This window comes from Schistocerca gregaria, unplaced genomic scaffold (genome assembly GCF_023897955.1).
Source record: "Schistocerca gregaria isolate iqSchGreg1 unplaced genomic scaffold, iqSchGreg1.2 ptg000540l, whole genome shotgun sequence".
NCBI lineage: Eukaryota > Metazoa > Arthropoda > Insecta > Orthoptera > Acrididae > Schistocerca > Schistocerca gregaria.
In genome coordinates, this window is record NW_026061937.1 from 1,458,870 (window position 1) to 1,477,155 (window position 18,286).

An 18,286-nucleotide genomic window follows, 5' to 3' on the forward strand; every position below is an offset into this window, starting at 1 on the left:
CACGGGTTCACAGGTAGATGCCGTGTTTCTTGACTTCCGCAAGGCTTTCGATACAGTTCCCCACAATCGTTTAATGAACAAAGTAAGAGCATACGGACTATCAGACCAATTGTGTGATTGGATTGAAGAGTTCCTACATGACAGAACGCAGAATGTCATTCTCAATGGAGAGAAGTCTTCCGAAGTAAGAGTGATTTCAGGTGTGCCGCAGGGGAGTGTCATAGGACTGTTGCTATTCACAATATACATAAATGACCTTGTGGATATCATCGGAAGATCACTGAGGCTTTTTGCGGATGACGCTGTAGTCTATCCAGAGGTTGTAACAATGGAAAATTGTACCGAAATGCAGGAGGATCTGCAACGAATTAACGCATGGTGCAGGGAATGGCAATTGAATCTCAATGTGGACAAGTGTAATGTGCTGCGAATACATGGAAAGATAGATCCCTTATCATTTAGCTACAATATAGCAGGTCAGCAACTGGGAGAACGCATTAGGAGTGATTTAAAATGGAATGATCATATGAAGTTGATCGTCGGTAAAGCAGATGCCAGACTGAGATTCATTGGAAGAATCCTAAGGAAATGCAATCCGACAACAAAGGAAGTAGGTTGCAGTACCCTTGTTCGCCCACTGCTTCAATACTGCTCAGCAGTGTGGGATCCGCACCAGATAGGGTTGATAGAAGAGATAGAGAAGATACAACGGAGAGCCGCGCGCTTCGTTACAGGACGATTTAGTAATCGCGAAAGCGTTACAGAGATGACAGATAAACTCGAAGACTCTGCAGGAGAGACGTTCCGTAGCTCTGTATGGGCTTCTGTTGAAGTTTCTAGAACATACCTTCACCGAGGAGTCAAGCAGTATATTGCTCCCTCCTACGTATGTCTCGCGAAGAGACATGAGGATAAAATCAGAGAGATTAGAGGCCACACAGAGGCATACCGACAATCCTTCTTTCCACGAACAATACGAGACTGGAATAGAAGGGACAACTGATAGAGATACTCAAGGTACCCTCCGCCACACACCGTCAGGTGGCTTGCGGAGTACGGATGTAGATGTAGATGTAACGAGCGTTCGATCGTCTGTTATGTTACAGCGTGTGTTAAGGAGGTGACACGAAAAGAACTGTTACCCGTTCCAAGAAAAGGGCTCCAATTTATGCAAACGTCTGCCACGCCTAAGGAACGAACGCAAAAATGAACCGCGTGGTTTACAGGGATCGCCACGAAGGAAAACTAGTAATTTTGGGAGGAAACCCGTCGTCATAGACAATTTCATAAAATCGATCCTTCCACAAACGATGGAGGACTTTTACATCAATCTAAAAATAGTGCCGACATTACGGAAACTACAAATTGCCGTGAAACAAAAAAATCCAATTTTACTCGTAACAGGCTAGCCAAAAGGAATATTTAACTTTTTTTAAAATTCCATACTCTTTATTCTTAAAACAAAATGTAAGAAAGATTCTCTAATCTGTTTTTACACAAAACAAATAATCGTTGATGCTACCAAAACACATGTATCCTTTTTGACAGCTGACAATAGAGCAAATAGCCAATGCGTATAACATTGTCCACATACTTTTCACGTACGTTTACGAAGGCAGTGACAAAAAATGTAGTGCAAATCGGACTAGTACAACACAAGAAATTGTAAATTTCTTGTTACTTTTTAAACACTCATTGTGTTGCAAGACCTGTTAAGTTTCAACGCAATCCTTCAAAGAAAACTTCTATCCTTTACTAGAAACACAAAGTGACAATAATTCTTAAATTCTACAGATTCATTGCGCTTTATGGGGTAGAAGTAGAGGAACGTACATTCACATGAACAGGCATTCGGTTCCATGTTTGTAGTAAAATCCCGACTTACGTTCATATGTTAATATTATTTACTCTATAGCGTTATGTTTCGGAAGAAGCTATCGTCTTTTGTATTCTTTACGGTACTTAAACACTCGTCTAAAAATTAACGCTGCCGGGCCGTGTATGCAGACGGCGTCGCCGCCGACTTAAAGCGCGCGCCGCGGCAGGGCGGTACTGCGTCGTGAGACAGCCTATGGAGGCGCCCCGTGACGTGGCTGGGTAGCCAGAGTGGGGACAGACTGTAAACGGGTACAGTGAGGATCCATAAGAAACGCATTGTCGTTGATACAATCTGTAATATTTCAGTGTCAGTTAATAACGTATCTACCATTAAAACTTTCAGTAGGTCAGATTCAATGTATGGCCATTCGACAGTCACAGTCGGTAGAGCGAAATGATGAGGTAGCTGGTAATGTGATTCTTGTTTGCGCCTCAGTGGATCCGAATATTTTTATTACTAGTCTTCGCTTTTTCTGTTAGGATCTGATACTTTCTTTTCAGTGCAATAAAAGTATATTCTCTAATATTCGATGTTACATATGTACGTTCCATCTGAGGATGGAGTTTGTTCGAATGGTTTAATCTACAAGACAGATTGCACTACATGCAGTAAGATACAACAAGAAAGTGTAAAATAAGTTTTTTTTATTTCACATGTTGTGAAGATTCTGCTGCTGAATAGGAACAAATATAAAGTAAGACTTTGAATCGCGCTATTTGTTACGGAGCTTCTCTTTCTGCCTTATAACATGTCCGTGGACACTATACGCAGAACAACGTGACTCTCACGTGGACAAGAGAGGAAAGGCGCGTTTTAATAGCGCTAGCTTAAGAATTTTACGCCCATGCATTTTGTAAAGTGGGTGATAGAGAGAAACGTGTGACGAGGGCCTCCCGACCGCTCGCCTGGTGCAGGTCTTTCGACTTGACGCCACTTCGGTGACATGCGCGTAGTTGGAGATGAAATGATGACGATTAGGACAACACGACACCCAGTCCCTGAGCAGAGAAAATCTCCAACCCAGCCAGGAATCGAACCCGTCTGTCACGCTGACCACTCAGCTACCGGGGCGGACAACCGGGTGATGTGTGACCCAGATGCTGCCGCTGCGGTCGCGTGTACCACGTTGACAGGCACATGCTGTATGCACAAGTCAGAGCGTTCGGCAGCACTTTCAACTTGGCACGCTCAAGACTGACGTTCACAACACCGTCCGTGTAGTGACGGCATTACACTTTCCTAAAACAGTGCACGGAGATCGGCGCAAATACTGTTGAGTGGTACTTAAGATAGGGAAATAAATTAGTGAAATCAAGGTGAAGTAGAAATTTAAAATTAATGAGAAACTTCGTTTAGCTTAGAAGAGTTACACTCTGGCAAACAATGGGCAGAGCAGAAGAGGCAATGACCGCGAAGTCAGCACATTCAGGAGAAGCTATCGTCCTCCCCCACGTAAGCAGAAGCTGTCGATTCAGCCGTCAGGGCATCGCCCGTCCGGCTCACGTGTTTCTCAATTGTCACACGTGATCAAAGGCCCTCGCCTACATTCCGAGAGCCAATGACCGACGTTAAGAAGATTCTTCGCGAAGCTTTTCGACGTGACAGAAGAGGCAACGACAGTGATGTTGTTCACCTCCAGTGAAGTGAATAAGTACGCGAGACGCAGTGGGCCCGACAGGAGTAGCTTTCAGTTCAGTTCCGGTACAGTCGGTGCTCAAGACCGTCATGCAGGAAGAAACTACATCGTACACAGAAGCACCGAGTCCGCCGCTGTAATGGAATAGCAAGCAGCAGCCTCGGCGCCAGAAGACAGAAGGTATTTGAGGCCAGATTTTTATGTACCCGAGTGACTCGTGAGGACGGGAAGGAGACAGCGCACATCAGCAGTCACATCCGAGTCGTCACCGTCCGATTCACGACTTCTTCCTCAATAATTAAACGGACCACCTCGCGATGCCCGTCTCCAGTCAACTGGGCGAAACGGCGACACGAGATACACACCGCCGTGCGTAATCAGACGCCGCCGCTCACGCAAGCAGAAGGCTTCGCAAACGACACAGTTGCCAGTATCCCAGCCAGAAACCCTTGTACAAAACTTTCAATAAAAGTTATCTTATGTAAAACTGCTGTTTCATTCTACCTCATACCTGAGCCAAGGATGAACCCACCCTGCAAAAATGTTGTTAAGAGAGAAAAAGTAATTTATTTAGTGTTTTTCACCCTGACATAATGCTTTAGAATCAAATGCCCTTTGCAGTAGTGCTCATCCTGACAGATGACCATCGCAAACAGAGAAAACCCAGTTACAGTACGGAGTAGAGAGGAGCGGAGAGTATTCGTTGTGAAGGGGTGCCGTCGAGAAAAGATACGATGTGTCAGGGGACGAAAAGCAGTTCGCTATAAAATTAACGAAGAATGCCAACAAGTTAGGAATTACTACAATAATAGTGATTGCGATATTTCTCTCGGCAGTTTAAACCGAGTAGGTGAGCGAGTAAGGTAACCAGGAAAATAACAATAGCTACAGTTGTATGCTATAGCATACAATGTAAAGAATTTCAGGCAAATAGTTTCAGATCAAGTAATGCTACAGTTAACGGTAACAGTCGAAGACACTAGCAGGAAGATAATCACGGAGTTACAGTTACAAGAACAATAGGTAAAGGCACAGAAACAGAGATAGTTGGAGAGTAGATGCAATTTCAAGATAGCATTCAGAGAAGGAGAGATGTTGCAAAAGATTAGTATTAAATTAAGGTGAGAGGTGCTAGGTTTTCGCTTTGGCTCGCATAGTTTCTCTTAATGCTGTTCAGTTCTGACACGTTTCTAAATGCATTCTTTTCAGGGGGGGGGGCGGCGGTCTTAATTATGCTGCCGCCCAGAGTACATACATTCTGAAGGCCGAAATGGGGTGTGGCGCTGTTTTAAATCCTTAGATGGTCCTTTGTACACTCCTGGAAATTGAAAAAAAAACACATTGACACCGGTGTGTCAGACCCACCATACTTGCTCCGGACACAGCGAGAGGGCTGCACAAGCAATGATGACACGCACGGCACAGTGGACACACCAGGAACCGCGGTGTTGGCCATCGAATGGCGCTAGCTGCGCAGCATTTGTGCACCGCCGCCTTCAGTGTCAGTCAGTTTGCCGTGGGATACGGAGCTCCATCGCAGTCTTTAACACTGGTAGCATGCCGCGATAGCGTGGACGTGAACCGTATGTGCAGTTGACGGACTTTGAGCGAGGGCGTGTAGTGGGCATGTGGGAGGCTGGGTGGACGTACCGCCAAATTGCTCAACACGTGGGGCGTGAGTTCTCCACAGTACATCGATGTTGTCGCCAGTGGTCGGCGGAAGGAGCACGTGCCCGTCGACCTGGGACCGGACCGCAGCGACGCACGGATGCACTCCAAGACCGTAGGATCCTACGTAGTGCCGTAGGGGACCGCACCGCCACTTCCCAGCAAATTAGGGACACTGTTGCTCCTGGGGTATCGGCGAGGACCATTCGCAACCGTCTCCATGAAGCTGGGCTACGGTCCCGCACACCGTTAGGCCGTCTTCCGCTCACGCCCCAACATCGTGCAGCCCGCCTCCAGTGGTGTCGCGACAGGCGTGAATGGAGGGACGAATGGAGACGTGTCGTCTTCAGCGATGAGAGTCGCTTCTGCCTTGGTGCCAATGATGGTCGTATGCGTGTTTGGCGCCGTGCAGGTGAGCGCCATAATCAGGTCTGCATACGACCGAGGCACACAGGGCCAACACCCAGCATCATGGTGTGGGGAGCGATCTCCTACACTCGCCGTACACCTCTGGTGATCGTCGAGGGGACACTGACTAGTGCATGGTACATCCAAACCGTCATCGAACCCATCGTTCTACCATTCCTAGACCGGCAAGGGAACTTGCTGTTCCAACAGGACAATGCACGTCCGCATGTATCCCGTGCCACCCAACGTGCTCTAGAAGGTGTAAATCAAGTACCCTGGCCAGCAAGATCTCTGGATCTGTCCTCCATTGAGCATGTTTGGGACTGGATGAAGCGTCGTCTCACGCAGTCTGCACGTCCAGCTGGTCCAACTGAGGCGCCAGGTGGAAATGGCATGGCAAGCCGTTCCACAGGACTACATCCAGCATCTCTACGATCGTCTCCATGGGAGAATAGCAGCCTGCATTGCTGCGAAAGGTGGATATACACTGTACTAGTGCCGACATTGTGCATGCTCTGGTGCCTGTGGTTCTGTCAGTGTGATCATGTGATGTATCTGAGCCCAGGAATGTGTCAATAAAGTTTCCCCTTCCTGGGACAATGAATTCACGGTGTTCTTATTTCAATTTATAGGAGTGTAAGATCTTGTCTTATAGTAAGCCCTGCCCTTGCTAACTATTTTTTCTCGTGGCTGAAGATCTGCGTCCTTTTTCGGTGTGAGACAAATTTGACAATTATTGGATGAGATTTCGAAGCACCTTATAATCCACGTACCACCCAGTGTCTACCTTACCTATGTCAATGCCTAATATTTCTCGTGCAACCTGTATAAGGAGGTCATCTGTGTCTTCCGGCTCATCTTCGCCGCCGGCTATTTTGCCTTTTCATGTAGACTGAAGCGAGGAGAAAGGAAACGGAAGGAACTATTAAGGTAAGCTGCACTGAGACCTTGCGCGGAATCAGCGGCAATGAGAAAAAAATGTATGCAACCCTGGAACTCGAACCCGGGGTCCGCTGCTACCTGATTCATTGCTCGTAGAGGCGAATCAGTTATATGAAAGCGTGCTGTCCGTTTATTCAAACATGTCACAAAGAACAGACATCGCATATTCCTAATATTTCGCCTTTACTGCCCTCTCTGAAATTCGTCACACACAAATTATTCTCGGGACCGAGAGCTGTCTGAAACTCCAAGTATAAAGCTCTGAAATGTTTAGCGATTCGTGGAACGTGTAACGAAAAGACATGTTAAACGCCACTGATGGGGAAGCGTTTACCGAGGGTGACAAAAATGTTGTTTCTACTCAAGTCGGATTTCAGTGTGGCTGTGAAGTTATCTGGTAACGCACAACAGGTTTAGGTGAAAAGAAGGTAATTGTTGGATGTTATTAACGGCCTCCCGATTCCGTCGAGACAGAGTTATTCAAAGAAAGTCTACGCCCAGTAGTGCGGAAGTACCCAAATCGTGCAGTATTAGTTCCGAGCATAGACAAGGACACCGATGGATTCATTACAAGGTTTCCACATAAGTAGCCTTGCAGAGTACTGTTGAACATGTTTTTTCGAAAACTGTCTTGAGCACCTAGTTCGAGAGAGCACATACAATGGAAATACACAAATAAAAAAAAAAAAAATTGCGTGACCCCGGTTACCAGAACTCGGGAAGATAAACTTTGGCTGTGGATATCGTATCAGATACACAGTCCCTTTGACTTTTTAAAGATGTCACTAAGCCCGACCACAGATGTGAGCAACCGTGTATGAGCAGCGCCTATTAGACAGACGGGGTCCGACAGCCGATCCGTTCCAGTCATTCCACCACGAAGGAGGTACACGGCTCGTGTTGTCTGTAGTTCAACCGTGCCTACACCGTCAATACAGCGGTCCGCATTGTTCGTTTGTGCCAGGAAGGGCTCTCAACAAGTGAAGTGTCAAGGCGAGTCGGAGTAAACGAAAGCGATGTCGATGACATGTCTCGCTCAGGATGCCCGGGGGCGACTACGGCAATCGATGACCGCTGCCTGCGGATTATGGCTCGGAGGTACCCCGACAGCAAAGCCAACATGTTGAATAATGCCTTTCGTGCAGCCACAGGACGTCGTGTTAAGACTCAAACAGTGCACAGTAACCTGCACGATGCACGTCTTCACTCCCGACGTCCGTGGCGAGATGCATCTTCGCAACTACGACACAGTGCAGCGCGGTACCGATGGGCCCAACAACATGCCGGATGGACCTCTCAGCATTGGCATCACGTTCTCTGCACCGATGAGTCTCATATATACCTTCAACCAGACAATCGTCGGAGACGTGCTTGGAGGCAACCCGGTCAGGCTGAAAGCTTTAAATACACTGTCGAGCGAGTGCAGCAACATAGAGGTTCCCTGCTGTTTTGGGGTGCCATTATGTGGGACCGATGTACTCTCTCGTGGTCATGGAAGGCGCCGCAACGGCTGTACAATACGTGAATGCCATCCTCCGACCGCTTTTTTAACTTCGTTTTTAGTGCAACGAGATCGGCAGTATACAGTATATTGCCAAGGCATTCGTCTTCATGGACGACAATTCGCGGCTCCATCGTGCACATCTTGTGGCTGACTTCCTTCAGGATAACGACATCGCCCGACTAGTGTGGCCAGCATATTCTCCAGACATGTGCCGGCCGGAGTGGCAGAGCGGTTCTAGGCGCTACAGTCTGGAGCAGGGCGACAGCTACGGTCTCAGGTTCGAATGCTGCCATGGGCATGGATGTGTGTGATGTCCTTAGGCTAGTTAGGTTTAATTAGTTCTAAGTTCTAGGCGACTCATGACCTCGTAAGTCAATGTTCATAGTGCTCAGAGCCATTTGAACCATTTTTCTCCAGACATGTACCCTATCGAACATACCTGGGACAGAATGAAGAGGGCTGTTTATGGCCGACGTGACCCTCCAACCACACTGAGTGATCTACGCCGAATCAGCTTTAGGAATGGGACAATCTGCCTTGATGAACTTGTGGATAGTATTCCACGACGAATACAGGCGTGCATTAATTCAAGAGGACGTGGTAGTGGGTATTACAGGTTCCGGTGTGTACACCAATCTGGGCAACCGACTCTGAAGGTCTCGCTATACGGTGGTACAACATGCCATGTGCCATTTTTATGAGCAATAAAAAGGGCGGAAACGATGTTTATATCGATCTCTGTACAAAAAATTGGAATAGTTTCCAGAACCAATGGAAGTGATGCTAAACTTTTTTTGATGTAAGTATTTTAGAGCATGTAGCTACAAAGATGCCTGGACTCACCGAGGGTGTCACTACAGAGACAGGCGTTAGTGATAATGACGTCGCCGTAGCGACGATGGTTACTTAAGTTATTAAATCAATCAAGAAAGCTAGGAGAGTAGTTGAGCAGAAAAGCGGTTGTTAGAATCTCAAACAGTGAATGGACATTATTTAGTTCCAGTATGATGGGTGTAGAGTAATTATAAGCCAAGTTTAAACATATTCTAAATCGTGCTGTGGAAAACTATGTGCCTAGTAAGCGAATGAAGGATGGAGAAGATACATTGCGGAAAATGATGATGAAGCAGAGACTGTTGCACTCTCAGTTCAACAGAGAGCACGCTAACAACAATTCAAGGTTAGTAGAGATTCGTGCTTCTGTGGAAAGATCGATGCTCGAGCATAAAGCTGCCACCGTCATACCTCAACAAATTATCTTGAAGAGATCGCGAGACTATTCTGGTCCTGCGTAAAACCGCTGAGTGGGGAGCGAAGCTTCAGCCTGGTGTGCTAGTAGAAAACAACAAAAGGAATGCTCAAGTTTTAAATTTCATGTTTTAGGAATATTTCACGCAGCAGAATCGTAGATACACGCAGTCGTTAAACTCTCGTGTCGACAGCACGGTAATGGACATTCCTAGCCTAGAGAAGCAGCTGGAACATTTGGTAGCAAATAAGTCGCCAGGTCCTTTCCGAATACCGATTCGGTTTCACAAACAGTACTCTACGGCATTGGCCCCTTACTTAGATTACATTTATCGTGAATCTCTCGCATAACGCAAAGTCCCAAATGACTGGATAAAAGTGACTCCTATGTACACTACTGGCCATTAAGATTGCTAAACTACGAAGATGACCTGCTACATGCGCGAAATATAACCGACAGGAAGAAGATGCTGTGATAAGCAAATAATTAGCTTTCCAGAGCATTCACACAACACTGGCGCCGCTGGCGACAACTACAACGTGCTGGCATGAGGAAAGTTTTCAACCGATTTCTCATACACAAACAGCAGTTGACCGGCGTTGTCTGGTGAAACGTTGTTGTCATGCCTCGTGTAAGGAGGAGAAATGCGTGCCATCACGTTTCCGACTTTGATAAATGTCGGATTCTAGCCTATCGCGATTGCGGTTTATCGGAGCGCGACATTGCTGCTCGCATTGGTCGAGATCCAATGACTGTTAGCAGAATATGGAATGCCGTGCAGGATGCCAACGACCTCGTATCACTAGCAGTCTAGGTGACAGGCATCTTATCCGCATGGCTGTAACGGACCGTGCAGCCACGTCTCGATCCCTGAGTCAACAGGTGGGGACGTTTCCAAAACAACAACCATCTGCACGAACAGTTTGACGACGTTTGCAGCAGCATGGACTATGAGCTCTGTTACTCTTGACGCTGCATCACAGACAAGAGCGCCTGCGATGGTGTACTCAACGACGAACCTGGGTGCACGAATGGCAAAACGCTATTTTTTCGGATGAATGCAGGTTCTGTTTACAACATCACGAAAGTGTGTATTCGTCATCGCCATACTGCTGTATCACCCCGCGTGACGGTATGGGGAGCCATTGGTTACACGTCTCGGTCACCTCTTGTCCGCATTGGCGGCACTTTGAACAGTGGACGTTACATTGCAGATGTGCTACGACCCGTGGCTCTACCCTTCATTTCAGCAGGATAATGCAAGACCACATGTTACTGGCCTTTCTGGATACAGAAAATTTTCGACTGATGCCCTGGCCAGCACATTCTCCAGATCTCTCACCAACTGAAAAGGCCTGGTCAATGGTAGCCGAGCAACGGGCTCGTCACAATACTCCAGTCACTACTTTTGATGAGCTGTGGTATCGTGTTGAAGCTGCATGGGCAGCTGTACCTGTACACGCCATCCAAGCTCTGTTTGACTCAATGCCCAGGCGTATCAAGGCCGTTATTACGGTCAGGGGTGGTTGTTCTGGGTACTGATTTCTCTGGATCTATGGACCCAAATTGCGTGAAAATGTAACGACATGTCAGTTCTAGTATAATATATTTGTCCAATGAATACCCGTTTATCATCTGTAGCTATTTTAATGGCCAGTAGTGTATAAGAACAGTAATAGGACGGACCTGCAAAATTACAGTCCAATATCGTTAACATCCATTTGCTGCAGAATTCTTGAACATACAGCGACGGAAAAAATCGCAACACCACAAGCAGTTGTGAGAGATAAACGAAAGTTGGTAGGCGTGTTTCTACAATTGAAAAATAGTGTCGATTTAAATTTCGCGCCAGTCGCATAAGAATGGTGTTAGTAGGGGCACTGTGAGGGTGCAGATCAGGTCTGCTGTAAATACACGCCGTGGCGGTTGTGAGCGTTAGTTACCTTCTAGATTGGACGTGGTGGTTTGATCTTAGCCAAGAATGCCTTTGAGGAGACAGAGACGCCATTACGATCATCTTAATGAGTTTGAACGAGGTCGTGTAATAGGGCCACGAGAAGCTGGATGTTCCTCCAGCGATTTCGCAGGAGACTTGGCAGAAATGTAGCACTGTATACTGGCAGCGGTGACCGCGAGAATGTACGGTCGCAAAAAGCTCGAGCTCCGACCGGTCACGTGGCGCTACCAAGAGGGAAGGCAGTCGTGTCTGGCGTACGTCTCTGGCACATCACATTTCTTCTGCAGTAGCAATTCGAACAGCAGTCGACGACATAACGAAATAAAAATCGATTACTTCAGGGACAGCCCCGAGCCAAGGCGCCCAGTAGCATGCATTTCACTGACCCCCAAACCACCGGCATTTGCGACACAAAACTGACATCGCAAACCATTACAACACAATGCGTGCCCGTTTCAATGCTTGCATTCAACATTCTGATCGTTACATCTGTTATTAACTTACCAGCATGTCACTTTTGCAACGGCTTATTTCGCGCTTACGTTGCCCTGTGATGCTGCAATGTTAATTACTTAAATATCCTACATAGACAGACGTATTCCCGAAATTTCATTACTCTACATGACTTTTTGTTCGTTTGTTGCTATGATATTTTTTTTTTTATCGCCAGTTCATTTGTCCAGTCGCGGAAGCCGTCAGGCTCTGATGCCACCCTGCAACACACCTCTGCCAGGCAGGCTGCATAGAGCATAACCCCTGTAAATCAGTAACTGCACAGTCCAGCGAGCTAAGAAAGTTGCAGCTCGGTCCGCAGAGGTCCTTCGTGTACACGAGACACTAGAACAGGTGGTGCACGCATCCGCGACAGGGTCACTGCTGCTATGGACCTTCTGCTGCATCCACCGTGTCACGTGCGGCCACTCGAATGTGAGTGTGAGTGTGCCTCCCGGGCAGTCCCGTCTTAGCCGACAATTGGTGCCCACCGCTACGAACCCAGTATCGCCTCCGACTGCACGCCGCCTTCGCTTCCTGTCCACAGTGTTAACTATACAGACGGCGCTTCTATGAAATCGGCAAAAAATCTCATACACCATTTAAAGAGTATTATGTCTTTGAAGAAAACTACACTGTCAAAAATTCCCTTTAACTAACAGCTAAAATTAAAAACTTTTCCATTCCTGATGATGGTAATTTCATATCCCTTAACGTAGTTAATTTACTTGCTAACATTCACATTTTTGAGACTATTAAAATTACTGATGAGAATCTTCTCCAACACAAAAACCTAATGTACAAGAAATTAAATCCTACAACTATTTCCAGTTTAACGCTGAAATATATTTTACGACCGTAAGCCTATGCCGTGCCCATTTGTATAACAAGTACGCTTGCCAACAATATTGTTAAACATCACAAAAGGCAGTACTTTAAGAAATTGGTGTCACCTGAGCAATTTTTCAGTCTTTAGGTACGGATCTTTCTGTGAGTGGTTGTATATAATTACTAAACATGGAGCTATTGTATCAGCACACTCAGAGGAACTTGACTGATATACAATCTGGAACGGAAACCTTGCCTTTAATAAGTGATTTAAGGTGCTTTGCTACACCGAGGATATATGCTTCTCATTTTGGCACTTTCTGTTGACTGGGCTTCGGGAATGCTTACTTCGTATTCTTTGCTGAAGGAGTTTCGGAAAACCACGTTTCTTAACTCTACTTTAGTGACACTGTCATCAGTGACTCCACCGTTACTTTCGCGCAGTGAAGGTACTGATTGCGTCTTGACACTGGTGTACTCTATGCATGAACAGAATCTCTGGGTTTTTCGACAGATTTCGAAACAGAGTTTTGTTGCGGAAATTATCAAGAGCATCTCGCACTGTAGTAACCGCTATATTTAGAACTTCTGCAAAACATTGCCAGTCTTGCGGATTTTGGATTCTTTTAGATTTGGCATGCTTTTTCGTTACTTCTGCAACAGCGATTTCACCCGTTTTGTCCATGGGGGATCAGTACCATCACTTATTAATTGATGTGGTATATATATCTCTCAATTGCAATCGATACTATTTCTCAGAAATCATTCCACATCTTTTCTACGCTTACATGATCAGATCGGAAGGAGTGGAGGCTGTTTCCTTAAAAATCGTTAAGAGCATTGTCAGCTTTTTTTAAACAGATGTACTTTAAGTTTCTTTTTGATGGTTGTAGGTGTTACAGTATTCAGTGTACAGGCAACTGACTTGTGGTCGCTAATCCCTGTATTCGTCATGATACTACCTATTCATCCAGGAATATTTGCTGCTATGAGGTCAAGTACGCTTTCGTAACCATTTATGCTTCGAGTGGGCTCACGAACTAATAGTTCAAAATACTTTTTTTAGAAAGCATTCAGTACTATTTCAGGTGACGTTTTAAGCCTGCCGCCGGCTTTAAACGTGTAAATTTTCCAGCATATCGAGGATACATTGAAATCACCACCGACTATAATTGTGTGAGTGGGGTACCATTTGAAATGAGACTCACGTTTTCTTTGAACTGTTCAGCAACTATATCCTCTCACTCGGGGGTCGGTAAAACGATCCAATTTAGTCCGATTGACAAGTACAGCCTCTACCCAACTATTTCGCAGGAACTATGTACTTCAGTTTCACTACAAGGTAAACTACTTCTGACAGCAATAAATACTCCAGCACCAACTATGTTTAATCTATCCCTTCTGAACGTTGTTAGGTCGTTTGAAAAAATTTCGGCTTAACATATTTCCGGCTTTAGCCAGGTTTCCGTACCTATAACTGTTTGAGCTTTAGTGCTTTCTATTAGGGCCTGGAGCTCAGGTTCTTTCCCAACACAGCTACGATAATTTACAACACCAATCGTTTCTACAACCACCTTACTGTGTGTTACCTGCCCCCTTTTAGACAGACGCCATTTCTATGTTTTCCTGAGACCCTCTAACCTAAAAATGCACCCCAGCCGCCCCCACTACCCGTGTAGTGGACTCCTGACCTATTAAGCGGAATCCAGAAACCCACTACCCTATGGCACAAGTCAAGGACTCTGAGGCCTACACAGTAAGATAACCACCCGAGCCTATGGTTCATACCTTTCATTTGGCTCTGCACCGAAGGACCACAGTCAGTTCTGTCGATGATGGTGCAGATTGTGAGCTCCGCCTTAAACTCGCTTAACCATATCCGCTAAACAAAACCAATCCAAAGCGACACACGCCATTGGCACCGACTGGGGCCACCACATGCTGTTGGCTGCGCCCTGTACTCTTCATGGCATCCGGAACACTCTTTACAAATCAGGAATGACTCCCCCACCTTGTGCACACTGCCGTCCTTCCCCTCCTTGGCAGCCATGTTATTAAGGGGGCCCAATTACTCGCCTATTATTGGAGTTCCGAACTACCAGCAAACTCACCTTCTGTGAACGCCCAGAATTTGCGTTCCAAGAAGCTTCCTCTGGAGGCCCTACGATCGGCCCCTCGCAAAGTCGTTCGCTGCCTGTCAGGCTTTGGAATGATCTCTCAGTCGACCACAGGTGAGGGATCAACCTCAGCGCTGTAGACCAACATAAATTTAGGCTAATGGCACCAGTGCTGCTCAGAAATCTGCAGTCTGAGAAGACAATTCACAAATGCAAGGGGAAAAGACACAACAATGCTGTAAGTGAATATCAGAGACTTATCTATTATAAAGAACGTTCCTAGATGTAGAAAGCGACCGAAATTGGTAATTCTACTTACGATGTTTTAAAAGAATTAACTGATATGGTAAAATAAACCAAGTCTGCTTTTCTTCATGGTTACGTGACGTTACGTATATATCTCTTTTGTATTTTTATTCATCCATGCCTTTCGTTTAAGCACTCACTCAAGCTAAACAGGTCTCTGCTGCCAAGTCATTATCACTTGTCATCGATGAAGGGTGAAAAACAAAGGAAAGGGTATTCACTTTCTTTTTCCTGATGGCGGATTTAAGGAGTGGGGATGCATAGCAAAAGCGCATTCTTACGCAACTTTGGTAAAAATAAACGTACGTTTATACCGTAACAGCGTTGCGTACGTGGATTACGACTCTAGAATCATATTGATATACTAAGAAGGACAACCAAATCAGCATCCGCTGAAAAGTGGATAGTAGCACGAGGAGATTTATTTTTACTTTCCAGACATTAATGCAGACTCTAGAAAATTCGAAGCCCAAGGGCCAGTTACAATCGAGTCTGCACAATTCGAAGGATGTAAGAAAAAGTTAGAACAATTAATTCTATTTAACTCTCCTTTATTCCAGATGGAATCAGGAAAAATCTAAATAAAATTTCGACTTTTTTTCTATTGTATTCCCAGTTTTCTTACATGTTATGTCCTTTTGTATTTGAAACGGAAGGCACGCACAAATCTTCAAAAATACATAAATTCAGCTTCATTCATTTTTTCAATACTGAACAAACTGTTACGAATGGATGCATTTTGTGAACTAAATTTCTTATAAACCACCTTATGTCTTTGGATTTAGCGTGTCACTTCTTATTTGTATCTGTGACTTCGGTTCCCAGACTAACCGTTAATGATTTAGCGTTCCGTTAAGCTATAACCTCCGACAAATACCCTTGCTACCCTGCACTGAGTAAGCCAATTCCATAAGCTTTCAGCAAGAGGCGGGAACTCGCCTCGCCGGTCTGCTTGCTCCCGCCTTTTAACAATTATCAGCAACATTATCTTTCTGCTCGATGATCGTTTGCAGCATGGATAGTGGAATCCCGAAACAATTCGTCACCTACTACTTCTCGAAGCATTCCACAGCGTCGAAACTCGTTTCTGCTTTACGAAAGTCGAAAACTTCCTGGAAGGTATTCTGACGTGAAAACGTCTAGTTTCTCCTTGGTCGGAGTTTCTTATATGACAAAATGGCGTCAGATTTGAATCACTATTAATTACGAGACTGACAGTGCGCAAACAAAGGTTAAGTCCACGTGGTTGTCGCTTATTGCCTGTGTTGGCATATGCGGGTCATTGTTAGGAATCATCTTTGTGTAAAGTTGTAAACTGGTGTAGCTGTAAGCTAGGATTCTCATTCGTGAGTCATTGCGATGAACAGCTTAGGGAGCGCCGCTAGGAGTAACAGAAAATAAAAATATTCGCCGGAATATAAACGAAAATCTATATTGAGTTTAAACCTACGACACAAAGGGAGAGTTCGTCTCAGGACTTGTAAATATGCTCTAAATTACAGAAAACGCGAGAAAAGCCTAAAAAGGGCAGCGCTGAGAGAAGGCGACAGCTCCCTCAGAGTCGGAAAAAAAGGAAGAAATTGCGCAACGCGATAACGTACTCAAAGGCTATATCGTACCCCAGCCACTGAAAAGTCCAAAATTGTGAGTGTGACCACTGTAATAAAGATATTGATAACTTAATTTCATATTAATATGAAACACATGTTACGATTTTATCCCGACGTTTTCACGAAAAATCTACGGCGCAGACCTGAACTGCACACACAGAAATTTATTTGCAACGGATTAATAATATGCTGTGGTATTTCGTGCACTGTTAAAACAACTGATGAAACAGACAGAATTATCTGGTGTAAGCTAGGCGTTGACTTTTAATTATAGAATGTCTGCGGGTCGTTTTGATATGACAGTCGCCTCGATTAGTGAAGAAGTTGCTTCGGTTTTCTCGAGGCATTTGGGAACAGGTTGAAACAAACGATTAACAACCGTCGACTGCATACAGTCGCAAAGGCTGATTTCAAATGTCTTTGGTAACTGTAAAGCTACTTCACCTGGGTAGGGGGGACAGCTACTAGTCGGAGGTAAACACTTCCCCCTCACAGCGTTCTAATGTTGCCGGCTACACTATGCCACTCAGCGTCCGATGTAAACACAGCCGACAACAGGAAGTGTGACAGGTCTACCAGACCGAGTTCAGAGCAGGAAACGGCCGGGGTCCCCGGTGGTCTAGTGGTAAGGGGGTCTGGAACGTTCCAGCGCCTCGGCTGGGGCTATTCGCCCCAGCCGGGCCGGGGTTCAATCCCCGGCCGGCGCTGGAATTTTCAGACTTCCGAACACTAGCCTCCACCTCTGCCCTGGCATGTGGCGCATGCCGGGCACCCCCGTGGGGTCCGTGCTTCGGATCCCACGTGGAGATCACTCCCACAATATAAAATATACCTCATTATGCTGCTGCAATCACTTATTTTAAATTTTAATACGCACACTTTCTTCACCAGACCGCATCTGCATATATTTTCCAGGTACTTTCTACATATTATATCTCACTGTCAAAAGAAACAGCATAGTATCATGAACATTTGTAGGATTACAACAATGAAATAATATCCTTACTAAAAAAAACTAATACGTTTTATTTTCGTTTTTGTTCTAAATGCTGCTAAGATAACTACAAGAAATTGGAAGCTGTTTTGGTATTTAATAATCAGTAATTAGAAAAATAAATTTGGCTATAATACTGATACATATATTAGATATTTACTTAGTACATTCTCAGTGCAGGAACAGGATAAATTCTTTCAATGTCAAAAGAAATGCAAAATATTATATCAATTTTTTTTAATTATTCAAGAGTCAAAATGAGATTATGATATGACACAGGTCACTAATGAGGTACTCTCTTTCTTTGTATGAAAGAGGATAATTATCCTGGTTTTATGTGAGCTGAATGTTAAATTAAACAGATAACATTTAACATTTAAAAAACGAATTTCTTGACGATTTTTCTGACAGGTCTACATGTTTCATATTATATTTCTGACGGTAGTTAGCTGACATCCTCTCAGGCTCAGCTTTATATGAAAGTACCTTGCAGGTCAGAAAATAAATTTTATTACTACCTCTACAGATTCAGTTGGTCTATTGTTGTTGTACTATTGTTGCATTGCGAGAGAGAGACTGCTACTATAGCTGTTTTCTTTTTCTATTAAATTCCGTGCCATATCTCCATTCTAACTGCTAAAAGGCGTGGATAAAACTTTTAGCAATACTATTTCCTTTTCACCACATCGCTGCTAG